Genomic DNA, 20,298 nt, shown 5'->3' on the forward strand with positions numbered 1-20,298 from the left:
GATGCCGGTCATGGGTAGGACAGCCCAACCCGCGTCGGTATACAGGGTTGAGAACACTGGAGTCATTCAAGGGGGTGCACACATTCGTTTCACAGCGGTCCCGCCTTACGTCATTAAGTGGGAGCACGCTATGACAGGTACTGACCTCTCAGGGTGCCGGAGCCAGGGAGCACACATAATCCTGTGTCCCCAGCACTTGAATGCCTTTTCAAAGCCGCAGTATGGGTTCAGAGCTGCTGACGCGAAGCCTATGGCACAAGGCCATGTTCCCCCGCAGGTAGCATATATAGGGGGTGGGACATATTGTGTCACCACCGGCGCGTCCCACTACCAGCATGGCCAGCATAGCTGGTGTCCGGTTAGTGACAGCAGTTTCTGTTTTAAACCAGAGGCAGAAGTTCAAGAGGCCAAGGAGCAAATTGTCCCCATTCCTGAACCCTCCACTGTTCACCTCACTGTGAAGGACAATTTTACGGATTTGCAAAAGTACGTAGCGCACTTTGGCTACGAAATTCCCCCTCTCCCTGAACATCTGACCAAAATACTTAAAGCCGTTATAGTTTCACAGAAACATTTTTATACACTCGAACAGAAAACAGTAGAGATAGGGACTAAGATATTGGCTATTGTGACTCCACCCTGGTGGAACATTTTCAATAATAGAGGTCACTTCGTGGATCAGACTGGCTTCCCACATGCTCGTGGTGTGTCAGTTAGGGATAGTGTTGTATTTAGTTTGTATTCAGTGTAAGGGAAAAGGTCGGTGGTCAGAATTCCAAAACCAGAGGATTTGGAAGGATTATGTAAAGGTGGAGGGAGATACACCGGTTTAAGTCTTTTCCCTGTATTTTGGCTAAAGGATTGTCGTTTCTTTTGTGTTTGTTATTTTTATTAAAGATTTTTTTGTTGTTGTTTTTTGCGACGCGGCTTAATAAAGATATGTGTACCAAGTGGTGCAGGGGTGTTGGACCCCCTCCATGCTTGGATGTGTGTGTAAAGTCTGTAATTTTACTCTCTCTATGCTGATGTACACATTTTCACGGAATGGGAAGTGCATGTGTCGTGGGTATATTAGACAGGTAATTACAGGGGAAGGTTGACTATGGAGGGTCAGAAAATTTTGCTCACCTTAAATGTATGATACTTCAAGCTAGTTTTAGTATCACAGGGGGGACTGTAAGATTTGCAAAATTTCTGCATTTCCCCGAAGGCTGTTACTAATAAACGGGACCCTGCGTGGACTTTTTAAATCAAGAAGGGTACCCAAATTGGCGTCCGTGCCTCGTGGCAGCAAGCCTGAGAGATTTTAAAATGGACTCTGCAACGCAGACAGCTTGGAGAAATCGAAACCAAGCTGCAGACTTCTGTGAAGAGAGGCTTTGTATTTTGGAACCAGACAGGACTCTGAATTATGCATTAGACCGAATTGGAAGCAAATCTAAATTCAGTTTAGCCTATAGTTAAGGCCATCAAACAGTCTACATATATTATCGGAAACAGATTAACAGAGCCATCGAGGCCGGACAGGCCCATCAAGGAACTTTCAGGACAATACAAGCCAATTATCAGGCCGGTAGATGCGATCACCGGCCATCTAAAACCAGTTAGTATGGATTGCTACCATTATTTAAAATAGCCCGCCAAGATTAAAACAAAGAACTAACCTGATTTGGCGCGCAGATAGGGGTTTTCGACGAAGGTATAATTGAAGGCCACCTTGGGTAGCAATCGGTGTGGGCTTCTTAGGTGTGTCCTTTGTTGGTTGGTGTGCTGGTGCTGCTGCTCTTCGGCCCCTCGCCCTCGTGGCTCCCGCTCTTTCCCCATCCCGTGCTTACCCCCTGGCCTTTGCCCGTGCCCTTTTCCCACTCCATCTTGAACTAGCCCCGGCACCGGGTCGGGCGGACATGGACAATTCAGGTCGGGCGAGGCAGGACGCAACGAGGGGAGGAGGAAAGACCACCGGAGGGAAGACCGGCTGAAGAAGACCAACTGAGGAGACGAACTGAGGGGAGGCTTCGAATTATCGGGCCTTCAGCCTCGGCCGACCTTCGAATAACTGCACACCAACTCAATCTGGCGGCTGTCGACGAAGAATCATCCCTGCAAAGTAAAGTACCCAGAGACTTTAACTTTGGGGTACTCGAATCTGGGCAACGCCCTTGCAGCGCCTGGAGGCCACGTGATGACGGCAGGCTCCAGAGAGCACCAAGAGCGAACCCCGAACCCAACCGCTGTTTTGAGTTTAACAAACCTTTTGATTGGTGAGCATGAAGTTCTGACCCCTCATAGCTTAATCTAGTTAGGTATAGGGGGTAGGATAAGGATAAGGGGATTGTTAAGATAGTTGTTTTCCCTCAATGTGCCGTGTGTTCCCCATTCCCTGCATAAATATATAGTTATTATTCTTTTGCATTTGTATTTTTGCCTGTAGAAGTGTACGCTAGTAATTTTTCCCACAAGATTGTATCAAGTTTTTCCTCTTCAATAAAATCTCGGTTTTTGTTCACATCCAACCACCTGTCTACTCGAGTCTTCTCTGTACCACCGCCTTGTACCTAAGTCCGGTGTCTAGAACCCAGGGGCGTGGGAGCGATTCGAACCGCTCACAAAACAGTCAGGGGCATAACTGACTGGGCGTACGTACGTGTCAAACACCACCACACGCCACCCCCTACACTGTTTTGGGCCCCCATTATAGGAAAAATATAAAAATCATTGCAGAAGGACTGTTAGTGTTGTTAACATTCTTTGATTTTATGAGTAAAAAGTTGTATTTTATCAAGTAAACGATGCATACCATTTTTCACAAATTAAAGCAAGCTTGAATTTTAGTCCTTTGAATACTATACAGCATAATTTCAATGCATGAAACGTCCTACTATAATTTTATAACCAATAAAATTCCATGCCAAAGTAGAAATCAATGCAACATGATCACAACACTTGTACGTTATTTTAGTGCAATGCATTCAACAAGGCATACTTAACAGTAGTTTTTTTAAATTCCTATAACTAGCTAGCCAATATCCATGTCAGAACCATAACTTATTTATTTCTCTTGCACAAAATCAGACACCATTTGATACGTAGATAAAAAAGAAAATAATTTACTTGAAACTGGGCTTTTTCTGCTCTTTATGAATTCTCAAACACTGGATTAGCTCTTTATAGAACACTCAAAACTGCAATGTCCGAAATCTTTAAAAAGATTATTTTAACGACATTGAAGGCTTCTGCTCCTGACCGATATCAAGTGGCCCTTGCTGGAAAGTGCACATGTATGGACATTGTTTGAAGAAGGGATTGGACTCAGCTATAGCATCCTTCATAGCTGAATCATCTTCCAACACCCACATATGAAAAATGGCCATTTGAGTAAGGTGCCAGAGGGCTGCAGGTGCAACTATGGCAACCACATCATGAACTGTAAAACGGAAGGCTATACCCCGGCTAGACTCAGTACTTTCAAGAAAACTAGAGAAAAAATTGGAACACATTTCATTTTTTAGAGCTAGAAGCTAAAGATCTGTTTAAAATTGTAGGTGATTTCTACTGCTACTCATTTTCCAGATGTTCAAGATTCAGAAATGTTTTTTCCCTCTGCCTGTAAAATATATTTTCATCTTATGTACAAACAGGAAATATGAATAGAAGCATTCCTGAATACATGACAATTTATTTTTAAATTTCCCCATCATGTTAAGTACATTGAAAACACACATTATTTAAGCAAAATGTCCAAATTATGAAGAAAAAGCTTACAAAATACATCTTATTTTAAAAGATGTTGCTGGCAACCTGCAGGGGATATATTCAGAACTCGGCTTCCTGCCAGGACCAGTAGCTGAGACAAGCCATGGCTTCAATATAATATATTGCAAATAAAAATGCATTATTGTGCCTTATAAACATAGCAGTTTAGATGGTGGTTTGCAAAATGCCTGTAAAAGAAGCTTTCTACATGAAGGGAGTGTAGCATTAGAATCAGACACTGTCACTTAAATGTATTCACAAATCATGAGAACAATTATGTGTGTCAAGTTGTTAAAAGGTACAAGCCTTCTCACTTTTAGAGTATAGAAATCAATGCTAGTGTTAGTCCTACATCATTCTGATGTGAATAGGGCAGGAAAAAAATTGTAATCCTATCTGCAGAGGGGTTTTCTTTGAGAAAAACATGGCACTCACAAATGGACAGCCCTGTTGGCTTCCATGCTACTCTGTTTTGATATGCCAATGAATTAGTGAACCTACTGCATTTATTCCTGGTCAACATTTAGTTTGGAAACTTTGCCAAGCAGCAGGGAGAAAGCACACATCACAACGCTCTCTTCTGGCTAAATTCCCAAATGATAAAACTGGTCCCGAAGCAAACGACATTCTATAAATGGGCTTGTTTATTTTTTACCAATAGGTAATATACTGTAAGTGCTTTTATTAGCCATTCTATTACTAACAGTTTAATTTTCGCAAAATAGTACCTTTAACGGTTTATTTTATGACTATAATATAGCAGACATAAAATTTGTATTTAGATTGAACAGCAGAAGATTTTTAAACTCTTTATATGTGTCCACAATTAAATTTAAACAAGTAATTTTGAATGGGAAAAAATACTCCATATATGCAACATAACAGAAGTTCTTGAAAAATGCTGTGTTGATAAATCCTTTTGGAAGACAGAAGAGAATAAAAATCAGTATATTACAATATGCAGCATGCAACACAATGCTGTTTAAAAAATCAGATTCTCTCCAACAGCTCAATGCTCCATTTAATAATTAAACAGCAACCTTTTCTTGTAGTTCAGTACCAATTTTTATTGATTTGCTGCCCCATTTATACTGCGACGAGTCTGTGACGCTATAGCATTGATCACAGGAAATCCTACATATGTAGAATACGAGACTTTAATTAACCTTAAAATGCCTTACGGAAGTCCAAATTCAGCAGACATTCACCAGTCTATTTAAAAACTCAACAGGAGCCTCCAGCTATCCCTGCAGCGGTGGATCATCAGTACGGAAACCTCGGTCACAATAAATTTGCACCAGACTAAACAGATTAGCCCCACAATGTGTCAGCTGTGCAAATAGGACAAACGCCCGCTGTCCCAAATAACAATACTTTACTCTTTCACCACTTACATGGTCTCTGGATTATAAAACTCATAGAAGACAAAACTCAATTTATTTTAATGCTATCCTATGTACACCTCCAAATGGAATGGTGGATTATAAAGTATATTTAAAAAATGTAAAATCGATGAAGGGAACTAAGCATAAAGCACTTACACTGTGAAAAGCCTGCATTCTCTTCACGACACGAAGCATATAAGTGTGATAGAGAGGTTGCTGTGGGACTGTCAGCGCCTTTGAAACGAGTGAGTCATTGTAGTGTGGACGCTGTGCATCAGACCTACATTTTCACTGACATCATCACCGCCGACTTTGCTGCAGGAGCAGCTATGGCAACCACATCATGCACTGTGAGACAGAAGCCTTTAATTGCTTTAACAACTTCCTAGAGCTTCAGCCATTGAACCCCACATCATTCAGCAGGCAATAAAATCTCAGTCTCACTGCCTTTCCACTCTGTGAATGTAACTATGTAAGCATGAAAGATCTGGTTCTATTAATTAGAGAGCAGCGAGTGACTGATAAACGCCAGGACCAGAACCAATCAATATAATTCTTCTGAAATATATTTATACTTGCAAAGGGAGAAGGAAGTGCCAGGAGACAATAGCACCTGAATACTTGCATTGCATGAATTGATCTTTCAACTGATGACAACTGTAATCTCAAATGTTCTGTTTTCGTACCTTCTGCTCCTGACTGTTTAACTTTGCCTAGCTTTGGCTCCCAGAACCCCCTCTTTTGCACTGTACAATGAATGAGTAAATGCACTAATGCTCGGCAGAGATACCTTACAATTCAGCACCTCGCTTCAGAGAAATAGAATAGGGTGGGCTCACCATTGGGAGGGCAGCCACTTTGTCATTTTTTTTAAAGCAGGACTTACTTTTCAGACATTTTTAAAAATTCTTTCATGGGGTGTGGGTGTTGCTGGCAAGGCCAGCATTTATTGATCATCCTAATTGCCCTTGAGAAGGTGGTGGTGAGCCGCCTTCTTGAACCGCTGCAGTCCATGTGGTGAAGGTACTCCCAGAGTGCTGTTAGAAAGGGAGATCCAGGATTTTGCCCCAGCAATGATGAAGGTACGGCAATATATTTCCAAGTCAGGATGGTGTGTGAATTGGAGGTGGTGATGTTCCCATGTGCCTGCTGCCCTTGTCCTTCTAGGTGGAAGAGGTTGTGGGTTTGGGAGGTGTTGCCGAAGAAGTCTTGACGAGTTGCTGCAGTGCATCTTGTAGATGGTACACACTGCAGCCACGGTACACCAGTGGTGGAGGGAGTGAATGTTTAAGGTGGTGGATGGGGTGCCAATCAAATGGGCTGCTTTGTCCTGGATAGTGTCGAGCTTCTTGAGTGTTGTTGGAGCTGCACTCATCCAGGCAATTGGAGAGAATTCAAGAAAAGGCTATGTAAGACCTTATCTAACAGTATTCTTTGAAATAGTCAAGACAACCATAATTACGGCTGCATTTAATATTAACATGCGCTGTATGAACACAAAGTGTTATAATTAATTTTGAGATTGACGTCAATTGTAATTTCAGATTAATCAATTTTTGAGTAACTTCTGTAAATCCAAGAGGATAAATGTCAGACTACAGTGTTATATAGGTGTCCATACAAACATAAGCAGAGTGGACAGAAAAGAAGATGAGGTTCCTTCTATTCATAGAATCTTCAGGACACAAGGCAACCATTCGGCTCGTCCTAGTGCTACCTCCACACTAGATACCTACCCTAACCCATTCCCTGCTCTTTCCCTATACCCTTTAATATTTTTCCTCTTCATATGTTTATCTAATTGCTTCTTACATGCAGTGATTGGCTTCACTTGTAGTAGTGCATTCCTTGCTCTAACTCCTTTGCCTGAAGAAAAATCTTGCCTTCCTTTATGCATTTAGTACTAATCTTATGTTTATGTCCTCTTGTTAAAAAGTCACCAACCAGCAGAAATAATCTTGCACTACTAACCCTCCAAATTTTATTTTACAAATATATATTTTATGTAATTACTGCGCAGTTTATGGCACAGTATTTACAGAGGTGTATATATAGGTCCTTAGAATGAGAAGCCCTGGCACTTAGAAATATATTGGTATATCGAGAATAATGCTCGGTTAGCATTCATGCTAATTTGGCAACAGTTTAGAGAGAATCAGGAGATTTACAGATGTGGTGATGGGCTTTGTTGAGTTTCAGCATTGTGTTTTGCAGAGCAACAGAAAGCAGCTGTTAGTTTGTAGTTTCACCGACTTTCTTGGCGGTGGTCTAGATCTGTGCGCGGTGTCGTGTGGGCTTCATGAAATGGACTCCAGACTGTTCAGTATTTCCTACTTTCCAGGTGGAGTCCGTGAATCACCCTCGCTGACTGGCACGTGTTCCACAGATGTTTCACCCATATTTATAGTAGGCTTGTACTTCGCCACACCGGGGATTCACTGCCATTAGTAAATGTTGCAGAGGGGATGTGCTCCCTTGTAGCTAGGCCGAGCAGGCACAGGTTTGGATCAGCAGGGATTGAGAGGCCGGTCATGCTTTCTGTCACCTTCCAAATTGCTTCCCAGAGAAATTGAATGGGGGGCAGGACCAGAACATGCACTGTGTTTACCCTTCTGGCCTCAGCCCCTCCAGTGTTTGTCTTCCAGAGAGGGGTGGAGTTTGTGGAGCAGGTAGGAGGCACAATAAGCACAATATATTATCCTGAGTTGGCTCTCATGCATTCTGCTGCAAGTGATAGTTGTTTACTTCCATATTTCTCACATTCTTCCTATTATCTGGCAGTTTAGCTCTCACTCCCAGGCCTCCTTCACACACTAGTCAATCTCTCATGGTGTTGCATACAGCAAGTCAGAATATGGTCGCGCTCTCAACTGCCTCTGTCTTCAGGTTCTCTTTCTATTTCTCCTCCTTTGGTTATTTCTCTCTCGCTCTCCTGCTGCTCTGTCTTTTCCTTTCCTTTTAGGTGGTAGGTGTGGTGCAGCACAGAAAGGAGCCACCAATAGTTGCAGGGCACATTTGGGATGGGGTTGCAGGGAAAGTGTGGCCCTCAGGTGACTTTCTCCCCTCTCCCAATCACTTGCCCCCTTGCTCCCATCATATCCCTTCTACTATTCATTCCACATCCTATCACATCAGGAAGGGTCATGATGGTTATTCCCATCATAACCCCTCCTTCTTCCCCTTCAAACTACCTGCTCAACTCCTTTATTCTCCCCATCTTACTCCACCTTCTTCCCATCAGCCACCTCACCCTTAATCCTCCATCTACTGCTACCACTTTAAGCGTATGTAGTAAGAAGTCAAACACCCCCTCACCATTAACCAGTTTCCATTTCCCCTACCCCTCCCACCCTACTTTCCTATCTGTTTCCCTGAAACTGTTTGCTTTCAAAATTCTGTTTTTTTTTAAGAAATCAAATTAGAATGAGGGAAGAAACTGCTTGTCTGACATAAAATGACAACAGCTCTGTAAAGTGAAAAGTAGATCGATCTTGTATTATTTCCATTAGAAATAGAATAGAATTTACAGCACAAAAGGAGGTCTTCTGCCCTTGATGTCTGTCCTGGCTCTTTGCTAGAGCAATCCACTGCCCTGCTCCCTCTCCATAGTCCTGCATCTTCCTCTGCTTACATTTTTAACCAACATTTCTTAAAAGATGCAATGGTCTCTGCCTCAACCACTCCCTGTGGCAAAGCATTCAATGCTGTGTATAGAAATTTCTCTTAATCTCTCCTCACTCAGTGACAATTTAAAGTTGATGATCACCTCCATTACGCATGCCCCAATCAGAGGAAATAGTCTTTCCTTTTTCACCTTAGCAAAATCTTTCATTTAAAAAACCCCTATTAAATCTCTTTACTCTCTCTTATTTCAGTGGAAATAGTCCCAGCACCTCACATCTCTCTACACAATTATAGTTTCCCAGCCGTGGCATCATCCTGGTGAATCTATGCTGTACTCTCTTCTCTAGGTCTTTAATGTTCTTTCTATGTTGGGCACCCAAAACTGCGCACAGTACTCTGTGACATAAGAAATAGGAGCAGGAGTAGGCCATTCGGCCCCTTGAGCCTGCCCCGCCATTCAGTAAGATCATGGCTGATCTGATCTTGGCCTCAATGCCACTTTCCCGCCCACTCCCCATAACTCTCGACTTCCTTGTAGCTCAAATATATGTCTATCGCTGCCTTGAATATATTCAATGACTCCACCTCCACAGCTCTCTGGGGTAGAGAATTCCAAAGAGTCACAACCCTCAGAAGAAATTTCGCCTCATCTCCGCTTTAAATGGTCGATCCCTTATCCTGAAACAGTGCCCCCTAGTTCTAGATTGTGACCTAATCAATGTTTTGTTCAAATGTAACACTGCTTCTTTACTCTTGTACTTTATGGCCCTATTTATAAACCCCAAAATCTTTTTTCATAGATTCATGCAGCACAGGAGACCATTCAGCCCATCGTGCCTGTGCCAGCTCTTTGAAAGAGCTAACCAATTAGTCCTACTGCCCTGTTCTTCACCCATAGCCCTGTAAATTTTCCCTTTTCAAGTATATATCCAATTCCCTTTTGAAAGTTACTACTGAATCGGTTTCCACCACCCTTTTTGGCAGTGCATTCCAAATCATAACTCAGCATAAAAAAAATCCTCATTTCCCCTCTGGTTCTTTCGCCAATTATCTTAAATTTGTCCCCTCTGGTTATCGACCCTCCGGCCAGTGGAAACAGTGTCACTTTATTTGCTCTATCAAATACCTTCATAATTTTGAACACCTCTATTATATCCCCCCTTAACCTTCTCTGCTCTAAGGCGAACAACCCCAGCTTCTCAAGTCTCTCCACATAACTGAAGTCCCTCATGGCTTTAACTATCTGCATTTGTATTTTAACCTCTAGGTCTGTCTGTTCGCCCAAACCCTTCAGCATCTTATCATCGAGTGAATAGACTTGTCTATATTAAACCACTTGTATATGTCTTCCTGTAGACTGAAACATTCCTCCTTGTTTGCCAAACGCTTTAATTCTGTACTCGCAAATTTTGAGAATCTGCTCACTGGGCGAAAGCCCAAATCATCATCTATATAAACCAGGAATAAAAGTAGACTCAGCACTGACCCCTGGGGTGCATGACTTTCAACCATTCTCTTCTTATACTGCATGCCTGAATTTATCTAACAAGTATCATGCCAGATAACTCATCAAACACTTGCTGAAACTGACACTTCCAAAAAACAAACACCTGTAAAAAAAAAATGGACACTTAGAGACTCAAATAATTTACACCATGAAATATACAAGAGGCACTCTGAAACCACAGACATTCGTAAATTAAGAACTACGGGAAGACTTCAATGCAACAAGCAAGCCCTTTCACAACTTAAAACACAGGTCACAGCTTGTTGCAAAGCTGCTGTATCTGGAACGTTCACTGAGTCAGGATCACTGGGGCTTCTCCTTGCAGCTTGCTTCCTTTCTTCTCAAATTCTCTTGGGCCCGTCACTTCAGTGAGGTCAGTGTATGCAGGTCAGTGCAATGCGGCAGCAGGTTTTGGGAAAGAAACAGCATTTTGTGGAATGCAGAACCCTTTACCCAACTTCCATAGTGGCAGACAAACTACTTCAACTCTGGGATTGATTGACTTCACTGTGTAATTTCGGACACCAGCTGGTGTCGGGTGCACTCGAGGGTCAGGAGTAAGAGAGAGCAGTCAGGGGGAGCGGGCGAGAGATGGAGGCTGGGGGGGGCGAGAGATGGAGGCTGGGGTGGGGGCGAGAGATGGAGGCTGGGGGGGGGGGCGAGAGATGGAGGCTGGGGGGGGGCGAGAGATGGAGGCTGGGGGGGGGCGAGAGATGGAGGCTGGGGGGGGGCGAGAGATGGAGGCTGGGGGGGGGGCGAGAGATGGAGGCTGGGGGGGGGCGAGAGATGGAGGCTGGGGGGGGGCGAGAGATGGAGGCTGGGGGGGGGCGAGAGATGGAGGCTGGGGGGGGGGGCGAGAGATGGAGGCTGGGGGGGGGGCGAGAGATGGAGGCTGGGGGGGGCGAGAGATGGAGGCTGGGGGGGGCGAGAGATGGAGGCTGGGGGGGGCGAGAGATGGAGGCTGGGGGGGGCGAGAGATGGAGGCTGGGGGGGGCGAGAGATGGAGGCTGGGGGGGGCGAGAGATGGAGGCTGGGGGGGGCGAGAGATGGAGGCTGGGGGGGGCGAGAGATGGAGGCTGGGGGGGGCGAGAGATGGAGGCTGGGGGGGGCGAGAGATGGAGGCTGGGGGGGGCGAGAGATGGAGGCTGGGGGGGGCGAGAGATGGAGGCTGGGGGGGGCGAGAGATGGAGGCTGGGGGGGGCGAGAGATGGAGGCTGGGGGGGGCGAGAGATGGAGGCTGGGGGGGGCGAGAGATGGAGGCTGGGGGGGGCGAGAGATGGAGGCTGGGGGGGCGAGAGATGGAGGCTGGGGGGGGCGAGAGATGGAGGCTGGGGGGGGGCGAGAGATGGAGGCTGGGGGGGGCGAGAGATGGAGGCTGGGGGGGGCGAGAGATGGAGGCTGGGGGGGGGCGAGAGATGGAGGCGGGGGGGGCGAGAGATGGAGGCTGGGGGGGGGCGAGAGATGGAGGCTGGGGGGGGCGAGAGATGGAGGCTGGGGGGGCGAGAGATGGAGGCTGGGGGGGGCGAGAGATGGAGGCTGGGGGGGGCGAGAGATGGAGGCTGGGGGGGGCGAGAGATGGAGGCTGGGGGGGCGAGAGATGGAGGCTGGGGGGGGCGAGAGATGGAGGCTGGGGGGGGCGAGAGATGGAGGCTGGGGGGGGGCGAGAGATGGAGGCTGGGGGGGGCGAGAGATGGAGGCTGGGGGGGGCGAGAGATGGAGGCTGGGGGGGGCGAGAGATGGAGGCTGGGGGGGGCGAGAGATGGAGGCTGGGGGGGGCGAGAGATGGAGGCTGGGGGGGGGCGAGAGATGGAGGCTGGGGGGGGCGAGAGATGGAGGCTGGGGGGGGCGAGAGATGGAGGCTGGGGGGGCGAGAGATGGAGGCTGGGGGGGGCGAGAGATGGAGGCTGGGGGGGGCGAGAGATGGAGGCTGGGGGGGGCGAGAGATGGAGGCTGGGGGGGGCGAGAGATGGAGGCTGGGGGGGGCGAGAGATGGAGGCTGGGGGGGGCGAGAGATGGAGGCTGGGGGGGGCGAGAGATGGAGGCTGGGGGGGGCGAGAGATGGAGGCTGGGGGGGGCGAGAGATGGAGGCTGGGGGGGGCGAGAGATGGAGGCTGGGGGGGCGAGAGATGGAGGCTGGGGGGGGCGAGAGATGGAGGCTGGGGGGGCGAGAGATGGAGGCTGGGGGGGCGAGAGATGGAGGCTGGGGGGGGCGAGAGATGGAGGCTGGGGGGGGCGAGAGATGGAGGCTGGGGGGGGCGAGAGATGGAGGCTGGGGGGGCGAGAGATGGAGGCTGGGGGGGGGCGAGAGATGGAGGCTGGGGGGGGCGAGAGATGGAGGCTGGGGGGGGCGAGAGATGGAGGCTGGGGGGGGCGAGAGATGGAGGCTGGGGGGGGCGAGAGATGGAGGCTGGGGGGGGCGAGAGATGGAGGCTGGGGGGGCGAGAGATGGAGGCTGGGGGGCGAGAGATGGAGGCTGGGGGGGGCGAGAGATGGAGGCTGGGGGGGGCGAGAGATGGAGGCTGGGGGGGGCGAGAGATGGAGGCTGGGGGGGGCGAGAGATGGAGGCTGGGGGGGCGAGAGATGGAGGCTGGGGGGGGCGAGAGATGGAGGCTGGGGGGGGCGAGAGATGGAGGCTGGGGGGGCGAGAGATGGAGGCTGGGGGGGGCGAGAGATGGAGGCTGGGGGGGGCGAGAGATGGAGGCTGGGGGGGGCGAGAGATGGAGGCTGGGGGGGGCGAGAGATGGAGGCTGGGGGGGGCGAGAGATGGAGGCTGGGGGGGGCGAGAGATGGAGGCTGGGGGGGGCGAGAGATGGAGGCTGGGGGGGGCGAGAGATGGAGGCTGGGGGGGGCGAGAGATGGAGGCTGGGGGGGGCGAGAGATGGAGGCTGGGGGGGCGAGAGATGGAGGCTGGGGGGGGCGAGAGATGGAGGCTGGGGGGGGGCGAGAGATGGAGGCTGGGGGGGGGCGAGAGATGGAGGCTGGGGGGGGCGAGAGATGGAGGCTGGGGGGGGCGAGAGATGGAGGCTGGGGGGGGCGAGGATGGAGGCTGGGGGGGGCGAGAGATGGAGGCTGGGGGGGGCGAGAGATGGAGGCTGGGGGGGGCGAGAGATGGAGGCTGGGGGGGGCGAGAGATGGAGGCTGGGGGGGCGAGAGATGGAGGCTGGGGGGGGCGAGAGATGGAGGCTGGGGGGGGCGAGAGATGGAGGCTGGGGGGGGCGAGAGATGGAGGCTGGGGGGGGCGAGAGATGGAGGCTGGGGGGGGCGAGAGATGGAGGCTGGGGGGGGCGAGAGATGGAGGCTGGGGGGGGCGAGAGATGGAGGCTGGGGGGGGCGAGAGATGGAGGCTGGGGGGGGCGAGAGATGGAGGCTGGGGGGGGCGAGAGATGGAGGCTGGGGGGGGCGAGAGATGGAGGCTGGGGGGGGCGAGAGATGGAGGCTGGGGGGGGCGAGAGATGGAGGCTGGGGGGGGCGAGAGATGGAGGCTGGGGGGGGCGAGAGATGGAGGCTGGGGGGGGCGAGAGATGGAGGCTGGGGGGGGCGAGAGATGGAGGCTGGGGGGGGCGAGAGATGGAGGCTGGGGGGGGCGAGAGATGGAGGCTGGGGGGGCGAGAGATGGAGGCTGGGGGGGCGAGAGATGGAGGCTGGGGGGGCGAGAGATGGAGGCTGGGGGGGCGAGAGATGGAGGCTGGGGGGGGCGAGAGATGGAGGCTGGGGGGGGCGAGAGATGGAGGCTGGGGGGGGCGAGAGATGGAGGCTGGGGTGGGCGAGAGATGGAGGCTGGGGGGGGCGAGAGATGGAGGCTGGGGGGGCGAGAGATGGAGGCTGGGGGGGGCGAGAGATGGAGGCTGGGGGGGGCGAGAGATGGAGGCTGGGGGGGGCGAGAGATGGAGGCTGGGGGGGGCGAGAGATGGAGGCTGGGGGGGGGCGAGAGATGGAGGCTGGGGGGGGCGAGAGATGGAGGCTGGGGGGGGCGAGAGATGGAGGCTGGGGGGGGCGAGAGATGGAGGCTGGGGGGGGCGAGAGATGGAGGCTGGGGGGGGCGAGAGATGGAGGCTGGGGGGGGCGAGAGATGGAGGCTGGGGGGGGCGAGAGATGGAGGCTGGGGGGGGCGAGAGATGGAGGCTGGGGGGGGCGAGAGATGGAGGCTGGGGGGGGCGAGAGATGGAGGCTGGGGGGGGCGAGAGATGGAGGCTGGGGGGGGCGAGAGATGGAGGCTGGGGGGGGCGAGAGATGGAGGCTGGGGGGGGCGAGAGATGGAGGCTGGGGGGGGGCGAGAGATGGAGGCTGGGGGGGGCGAGAGATGGAGGCTGGGGGGGGCGAGAGATGGAGGCTGGGGGGGGCGAGAGATGGAGGCTGGGGGGGGCGAGAGATGGAGGCTGGGGGGGGGCGAGAGATGGAGGCTGGGGGGGGGCGAGAGATGGAGGCTGGGGGGGGCGAGAGATGGAGGCTGGGGGGGGCGAGAGATGGAGGCTGGGGGGGGCGAGAGATGGAGGCTGGGGGGGGCGAGAGATGGAGGCTCGGGGGGGCGAGAGATGGAGGCTGGGGGGGGCGAGAGATGGAGGCTGGGGGGGGCGAGAGATGGAGGCTGGGGGGGGCGAGAGATGGAGACTTGGGGGGGCGAGAGATGGAGACTGGGGAAAGCAGCCACGTGGTCAGGCGTCACCTGGTGAAAACTCCAGGATTACCTCCAACCAGAGTGGGCAACCCTACTCACCAGCCTCCAGAATCATGGAAAGCGCATGCGAGCAGCGAGAGGGGTCATCATTTCCTGCCCCAGCAGTGTCCATACACTCTTTCAGCAGCTGATGGCCGCTCCTCTCCCCATGACCTTGTGATCATCATCTTGTCCATGGTTTCTGATGGTGAATTCAAGTGAGATTTGGATTTAGGGAGTGAAGGGTGATGGCTATACTGGGTCTCTGTCTCTTTGCTGCTCTATAGGGTGATGGACAGGCCTGTGAGTCCTAGCTATGTCAGTCTTCCTGCAGACTTACTGCTCAACCAGAAAACTGCAGTGTCATTCCTCCACATAATGTGGCCTGTTGTGTTTTCCCTCCCAAATGTTCACAATCCATTCTAAGACTTGCCTTTGGAAGCTTCAATATACAGGTACCGGCATTTCGGGTCACAACATTTTCCACCCACTTTTTTTGGCCTGTGGCTGCCCTAATGCTGTTAAGTAGAACGGAGAAACGCAGTCTATTACTGAAGTTACACTCTGCTCCAAATGATAGTGTTTGTAATGAAATGGGAATTTAGATTGCAAAACCATTAAGTGAACAGAGCTGAACGCTGGTGTGTGCAAGGAGCATTTTTAGCAGTGTGTTGCAGCTGATTAGGTGCTGATAATCTCAGTTGGTTCTTCAAGATTGTTGGTTATGAAAAAAAATTATAGTACCTGCAATGGCCATTTTAAAAATAAGGACACCTACAAAAGAAAGGCGAGCTCATGCCAGTCCCTAAGGTGTCCGTAATATACTTGTTTCACTGTACACTATATGTACTGCATTCTTTTTATCTAAGTAATTGGTAATTGCTTCAAAAAACTCTATTCAATTTGTCAAGAACAATTTTAACACATAAATGCTATCTGCCCTTGATTCAGTCATGCATTTTTAAATACTCACTAAACCTTTGGCGATGCTGCAAAATAAGTTCAAAAACTGTTGCAATTTTTCTTTATTGAGCAAAACAGACCCAAGCAGAAAGTAGCAAAAACAGACAAGTCAAGGTATTGTACAAATCAAGTACAGGTAGACTATCCTTTATCCGAACTTCCAAAAACCGAAAACCTCTAAAAACCGAAAGTTTTTTCGTTCAGCGTAAGTCGTGCGCATGACATGACCAGAGTGGCGCACGACTTACGCTGAGCAGGGCAGAGGGTCACAGAATTCCCTCCTGGGTAGGAGATTGCAGGCCGAGCCGGGCAGTGTGAAGGAGGTACCGGGAGAGTGAACCCAACAATACAGCGGCCCGTCCGATATTCTTTACTCCCCCCAACCTGACCCGAACCAAACCGCGGCCCGTCCGATATTCTTTCCCCCCACCCGACCCCCGACCCCCCCAATATTCTTTTCTCCCCCCACCCCCCCCGATATTCTTTTCTCCCCCCCCCCCCACCCGACCCGATTTGCGGGCCAGCTTAGTAGGAGTCAGCCGATATCCGGCTTTCCAGAGAAGCAGGAAGGGGAATGAGAAACGGAACAGTCGCAAGAGGTAGCCTGAACTTTTAAAATTTATATTAAATACAAATTTCCCAGTCTTATAATAATACCTTCTGAAATCCGAAAAATTCCGAAAACCGAAACTCAGCTGGTCCCAAGGCTTTCGGATAAGGGATAGTGTACCTGTATAGATAGTTAAAAGAAAAAATATTTCTGTTCAGAAGTTGGCACGTTTTTCACTGAAATATCTATGCTATTAGAAATCTTGCATCCAGTGCTCATCAGATATATGGGAAACTCTACATTCCACTTCAAAGTCTCAGACAGGGTAAAATGTTCATGTCACTTGTTCATGTGCATGACTTAAAATAGCATTCATTAAAAAAGCAACAAATCACAAACTATTCGCAAGAAAACGATGGGATTGCCTCAAATATGACTAAACAGACATGAAAATTACCAATGAACAACTATCAAGCAGCAAAAACCTGCCAACAAACCACCAAGCACCACAAAGCCAACCAGTGAAATTGCACCAAACAATTTCTCAAAGTGGTTTCATCTGTCATCTTGATCTATCCATTAATCTCGGCATTTATAAAGTGGCATTTAACCTAACAACGACTTGTATTTGTATACTGATCTTTAATGTAGAGAACAGAAAGCCTTTGACAAGGTACCACATAGGAGACTATTGGACAAAGGGGCACTGAATTAGGGGGAGAGTATCAAATTGGATTAAAAACAGGTTAGAAGGGAGGAAACAGAAAGTATGAGTTAAGGGAGGTTTCTCAGAGTGGTTGGAAGTGGGTAGTGGTGTCCCAGAGTTAATTCTGGGATCACTTCTGTTCACTATGTACAACAATGATTTGGTTATAGGATAGGGGACGTGGTGTCTAAATTTGCATAGAACATAATACTAAGCACTAAATGAAGTTGCAAGCAGACGTTAATAAGATGATGGAATTAGCACAGAAGTGGCAGATGGAATTCAATGTCAGTAAATGCAATGTGGCATATTTCAGTAAAAAAATTATACTTTGGGAAAAAGCTGGGTGATGTGCAAGAGTGGAGAGAATTGGGTGAGGGGGGATAGGTTCACAAAACATTAAAAGCAGCACCTCAAGTGGATAAGACCATTTAAAAAAGGTATTTTATGGCAAGAGGTATAGAATATAAAAGTCGATATATAATGGTGACAATCTTTAAAACCTTAGTAAGTCCATATTCGGAGTGCAATACTACACTACAACAAAGATTAACTTTGAGGCTGCCTAGTATGAAGAATTACATATTTGAAGAAAGACTTGGAAAAATTGGGGCTGTTTTCTTTAGAACAGAGAAGATTATTGTGGTAAGTTGATAGGAGAGTTTAAAATTTTGAAGGAATGGGATAGAGTGGATAGAAACACTGGGGGGAATTTTTACTTTCCAACACGCTAGAAGCGTGGGGAGTCCGGAAATCTGAGTTTTCCCGCACACATCTCCACAGCATGCAACTCTTGGCCCTGACAAGCTTCCCACCCGGAAATTAGCCTAATTGGCAAGTTTGGCATCCAGTCAGGCGGGGAGCACAATATGGAGCACAAGGACTGATCCCCGACCTGGGGGAGGGAGGGACCTTGGAGGTCGGGACGAAGCACACCTGCTCCACAAGGATTGCTTCCCGAGGCCATCATCGCCTCGCTGCAGCTGCAGCCCAGGAAACCCAGCTGGCCACAGTAAAACCTGCAAAGCAGGTTAAATCCGAGGTTTCCAGGCTCATTAACATATTTAAAATACCAAACCGCCTCCTGGGAGCGGCTAGCTGCCCGCCCCTTGTCCTGCCTCAGTAAAATACAGAAGTCAGCAGCTTGGAGCCGGCTTCCCAACACGCTTGCAATTTTTGCCCATTTAACCCCGCACCCACTCCCACCCCCACCCAGTCACCCATGTTAAAATTCCCCCCATTGTCTACAGTGATTGAGGTGTCGAGAACAAAAGGCCATAGATACAAGATGAAATGTAAGATTTAGGACAAAGAGCAGGAGAATACTTTTTGCAGAGAGGGTTGAGGCTGTGGATTGCACGCCTAGAATTAGTGATTTAAGCAAAGACCATGGCCTCGATTCGCTCACAGCCATCGGGCGAGTTTTCAGGGGGTCGGGGGCCGGAAAAAAAAAAACACCCCAGAAATAGGGGGTCGCGACCCCCCCGCCCGACTTTCACCCCAGTGTTTCAGCGCAACCCGAATCAGTCCCGCCCACCGCAGGCGGGACTGGTCGGCGGGAGCCTAATGATCAATTATTAGCATGTTTAATCCTATTTTCAAGGGCCCTTGCAATTTTGTGCCTTTCCCCACGTAAAACACGCCTGGTGGGAACACCGCTGATGAAACCTGGCGTGAACAGAGGTGGCTTGCTTGCTTTCAGCTGCAGGTCAATCAGGACGGAAGAGATTTAAACAGGCAGCATTTGCAGGTTGCAGGACCTTGTTGCTGAAGGCTTGGGGCAACTTGTTGAAGGCTTAGGCACAGCTGTGGAAGGTTGGAGCCTCACACACTTCTCCAGTCTGAGCTCCTGGGAAGCCCCTCTCACCACCCTAACTCAGCGCCTCAACGGAGGCATCTGCCAGAAGCATGGGAGGCCTTTTGTTCCTTCCCTTCCTGGCATTAGAGGATCTGCAACAGCAGAGGAGGCTGGAGCAACAGCATCACCAGCAGGCTGCGGCTCAGCGACCTGGGGCAGCACAGCCCAGAAGGGGCCAGCGCATGGAAGGCCGTCGGCGCAGGAGATACCACCCCCCCCCCCCCCCCCCCAAAAACAGGGTCTACAGACACAGGGTCAGCTACCTCAACATGACTGAGCAGCAGTGCCAGAGGCGGCTCCAACTTTCGCGAGAGGTTGTGACTGACATCTGCGCAATGCTGCAGCAAGACCTGGAGCCCAGAGCACCAGGTCCACACTACTTACCAGTGGCCATCAAAGTCACCACCGCTCAACTTTTATGCCTCAGGCTCCTTCCAGGGATCAGCAGCAGACATCAGCGGCATCTCCCAGGTGGCTGCACACACTTGCATCAAACAGGTCACCGATGCCCTCTTTGCCCTCGCGCACAATCACATCCATTTCACCAGGGATCGCACAAGTGTGAGGGCGCGAGCGCTTGGATTAGCTCAGCTGGCAGACTTTCCAAGGGTGCAGGGCGTCATTGACTGCACACGTGGCCCTTAGGGCACCCCACCGCAATCCAGGAGTTTTTGTCAACCGCAAGGGCTTCCACTCCCTTAATGTCCAGCTGGTGTGTGACCACAAGAAGATGATTTTGCATGTGTGCCAGGTACCCTGGCAGCTGCCATGACTCCTTCATACTGCGCCAGTCTACTGTGCCTCCGCTATTCAGTCCGCCAAGCGAACTTCAAGGATGGCTATTTGGAGACAAGGGATATCCCCTGCGCTCTTGGCTAATGACACCGTTGAGGAGACCAGCCAGCGAAGCTGAGGAGCACTACAACTCCAGCCACATTACCACCAGATGCATTATCGAGCAAACCATCGGATTGCTGAAGATGCGCTTCAGATGCCTCGATAGATCAGGTGGAGCCCTACAGTACTCATCAGCCAGGGTCTCCAAAATCGTCGTGGTATGCTGTATGCTTCACAACATGCCTCAGCTTGCCGATTCCGCAGGACCAAGAGGCTCCTCACAGAGCCGCCTCGGATGAGGATGATGCTGAGGAGGAGGAGGAAAAGGGAAACGAGCATCCTGCAGAGGCCCGCCAACCAGCGGCACCAGTGCGCGAGAACATTGCTGGGCAGAATGCAAGGAACGCACTCATCCTGGGCAGATTTGTTGATCAAACACTGCAGCCTCACTGTTTCTTAAC

General features: G+C 50.2%; 1 long non-coding RNA gene across 1 annotated transcript in view; it reads right to left on the reverse strand.

The window, feature by feature from the left end:
* Nucleotides 1-345: 345 nt before the first annotated feature.
* The window catches only part of LOC147124484 (uncharacterized), a 49,850-nt gene continuing 29,897 nt past the window's right edge, over nt 346-20,298 (reverse strand). The window contains exons 3-5 of the long non-coding RNA XR_015078370.1: nt 16,544-16,616; nt 10,249-10,372; nt 346-4,669 (exon numbers count right to left, since the gene is read on the reverse strand). This is a non-coding gene — a long non-coding RNA (uncharacterized LOC147124484). The remainder of the gene's footprint in view (nt 4,670-10,248; nt 10,373-16,543; nt 16,617-20,298) is intronic.

Source organism: Somniosus microcephalus, chromosome 1 (assembly GCF_052327205.1).
Source record: "Somniosus microcephalus isolate GS21.2 chromosome 1, FLI_Smic_1.0, whole genome shotgun sequence".
Classification (NCBI taxonomy): Eukaryota; Metazoa; Chordata; class Chondrichthyes; order Squaliformes; family Somniosidae; genus Somniosus; species Somniosus microcephalus.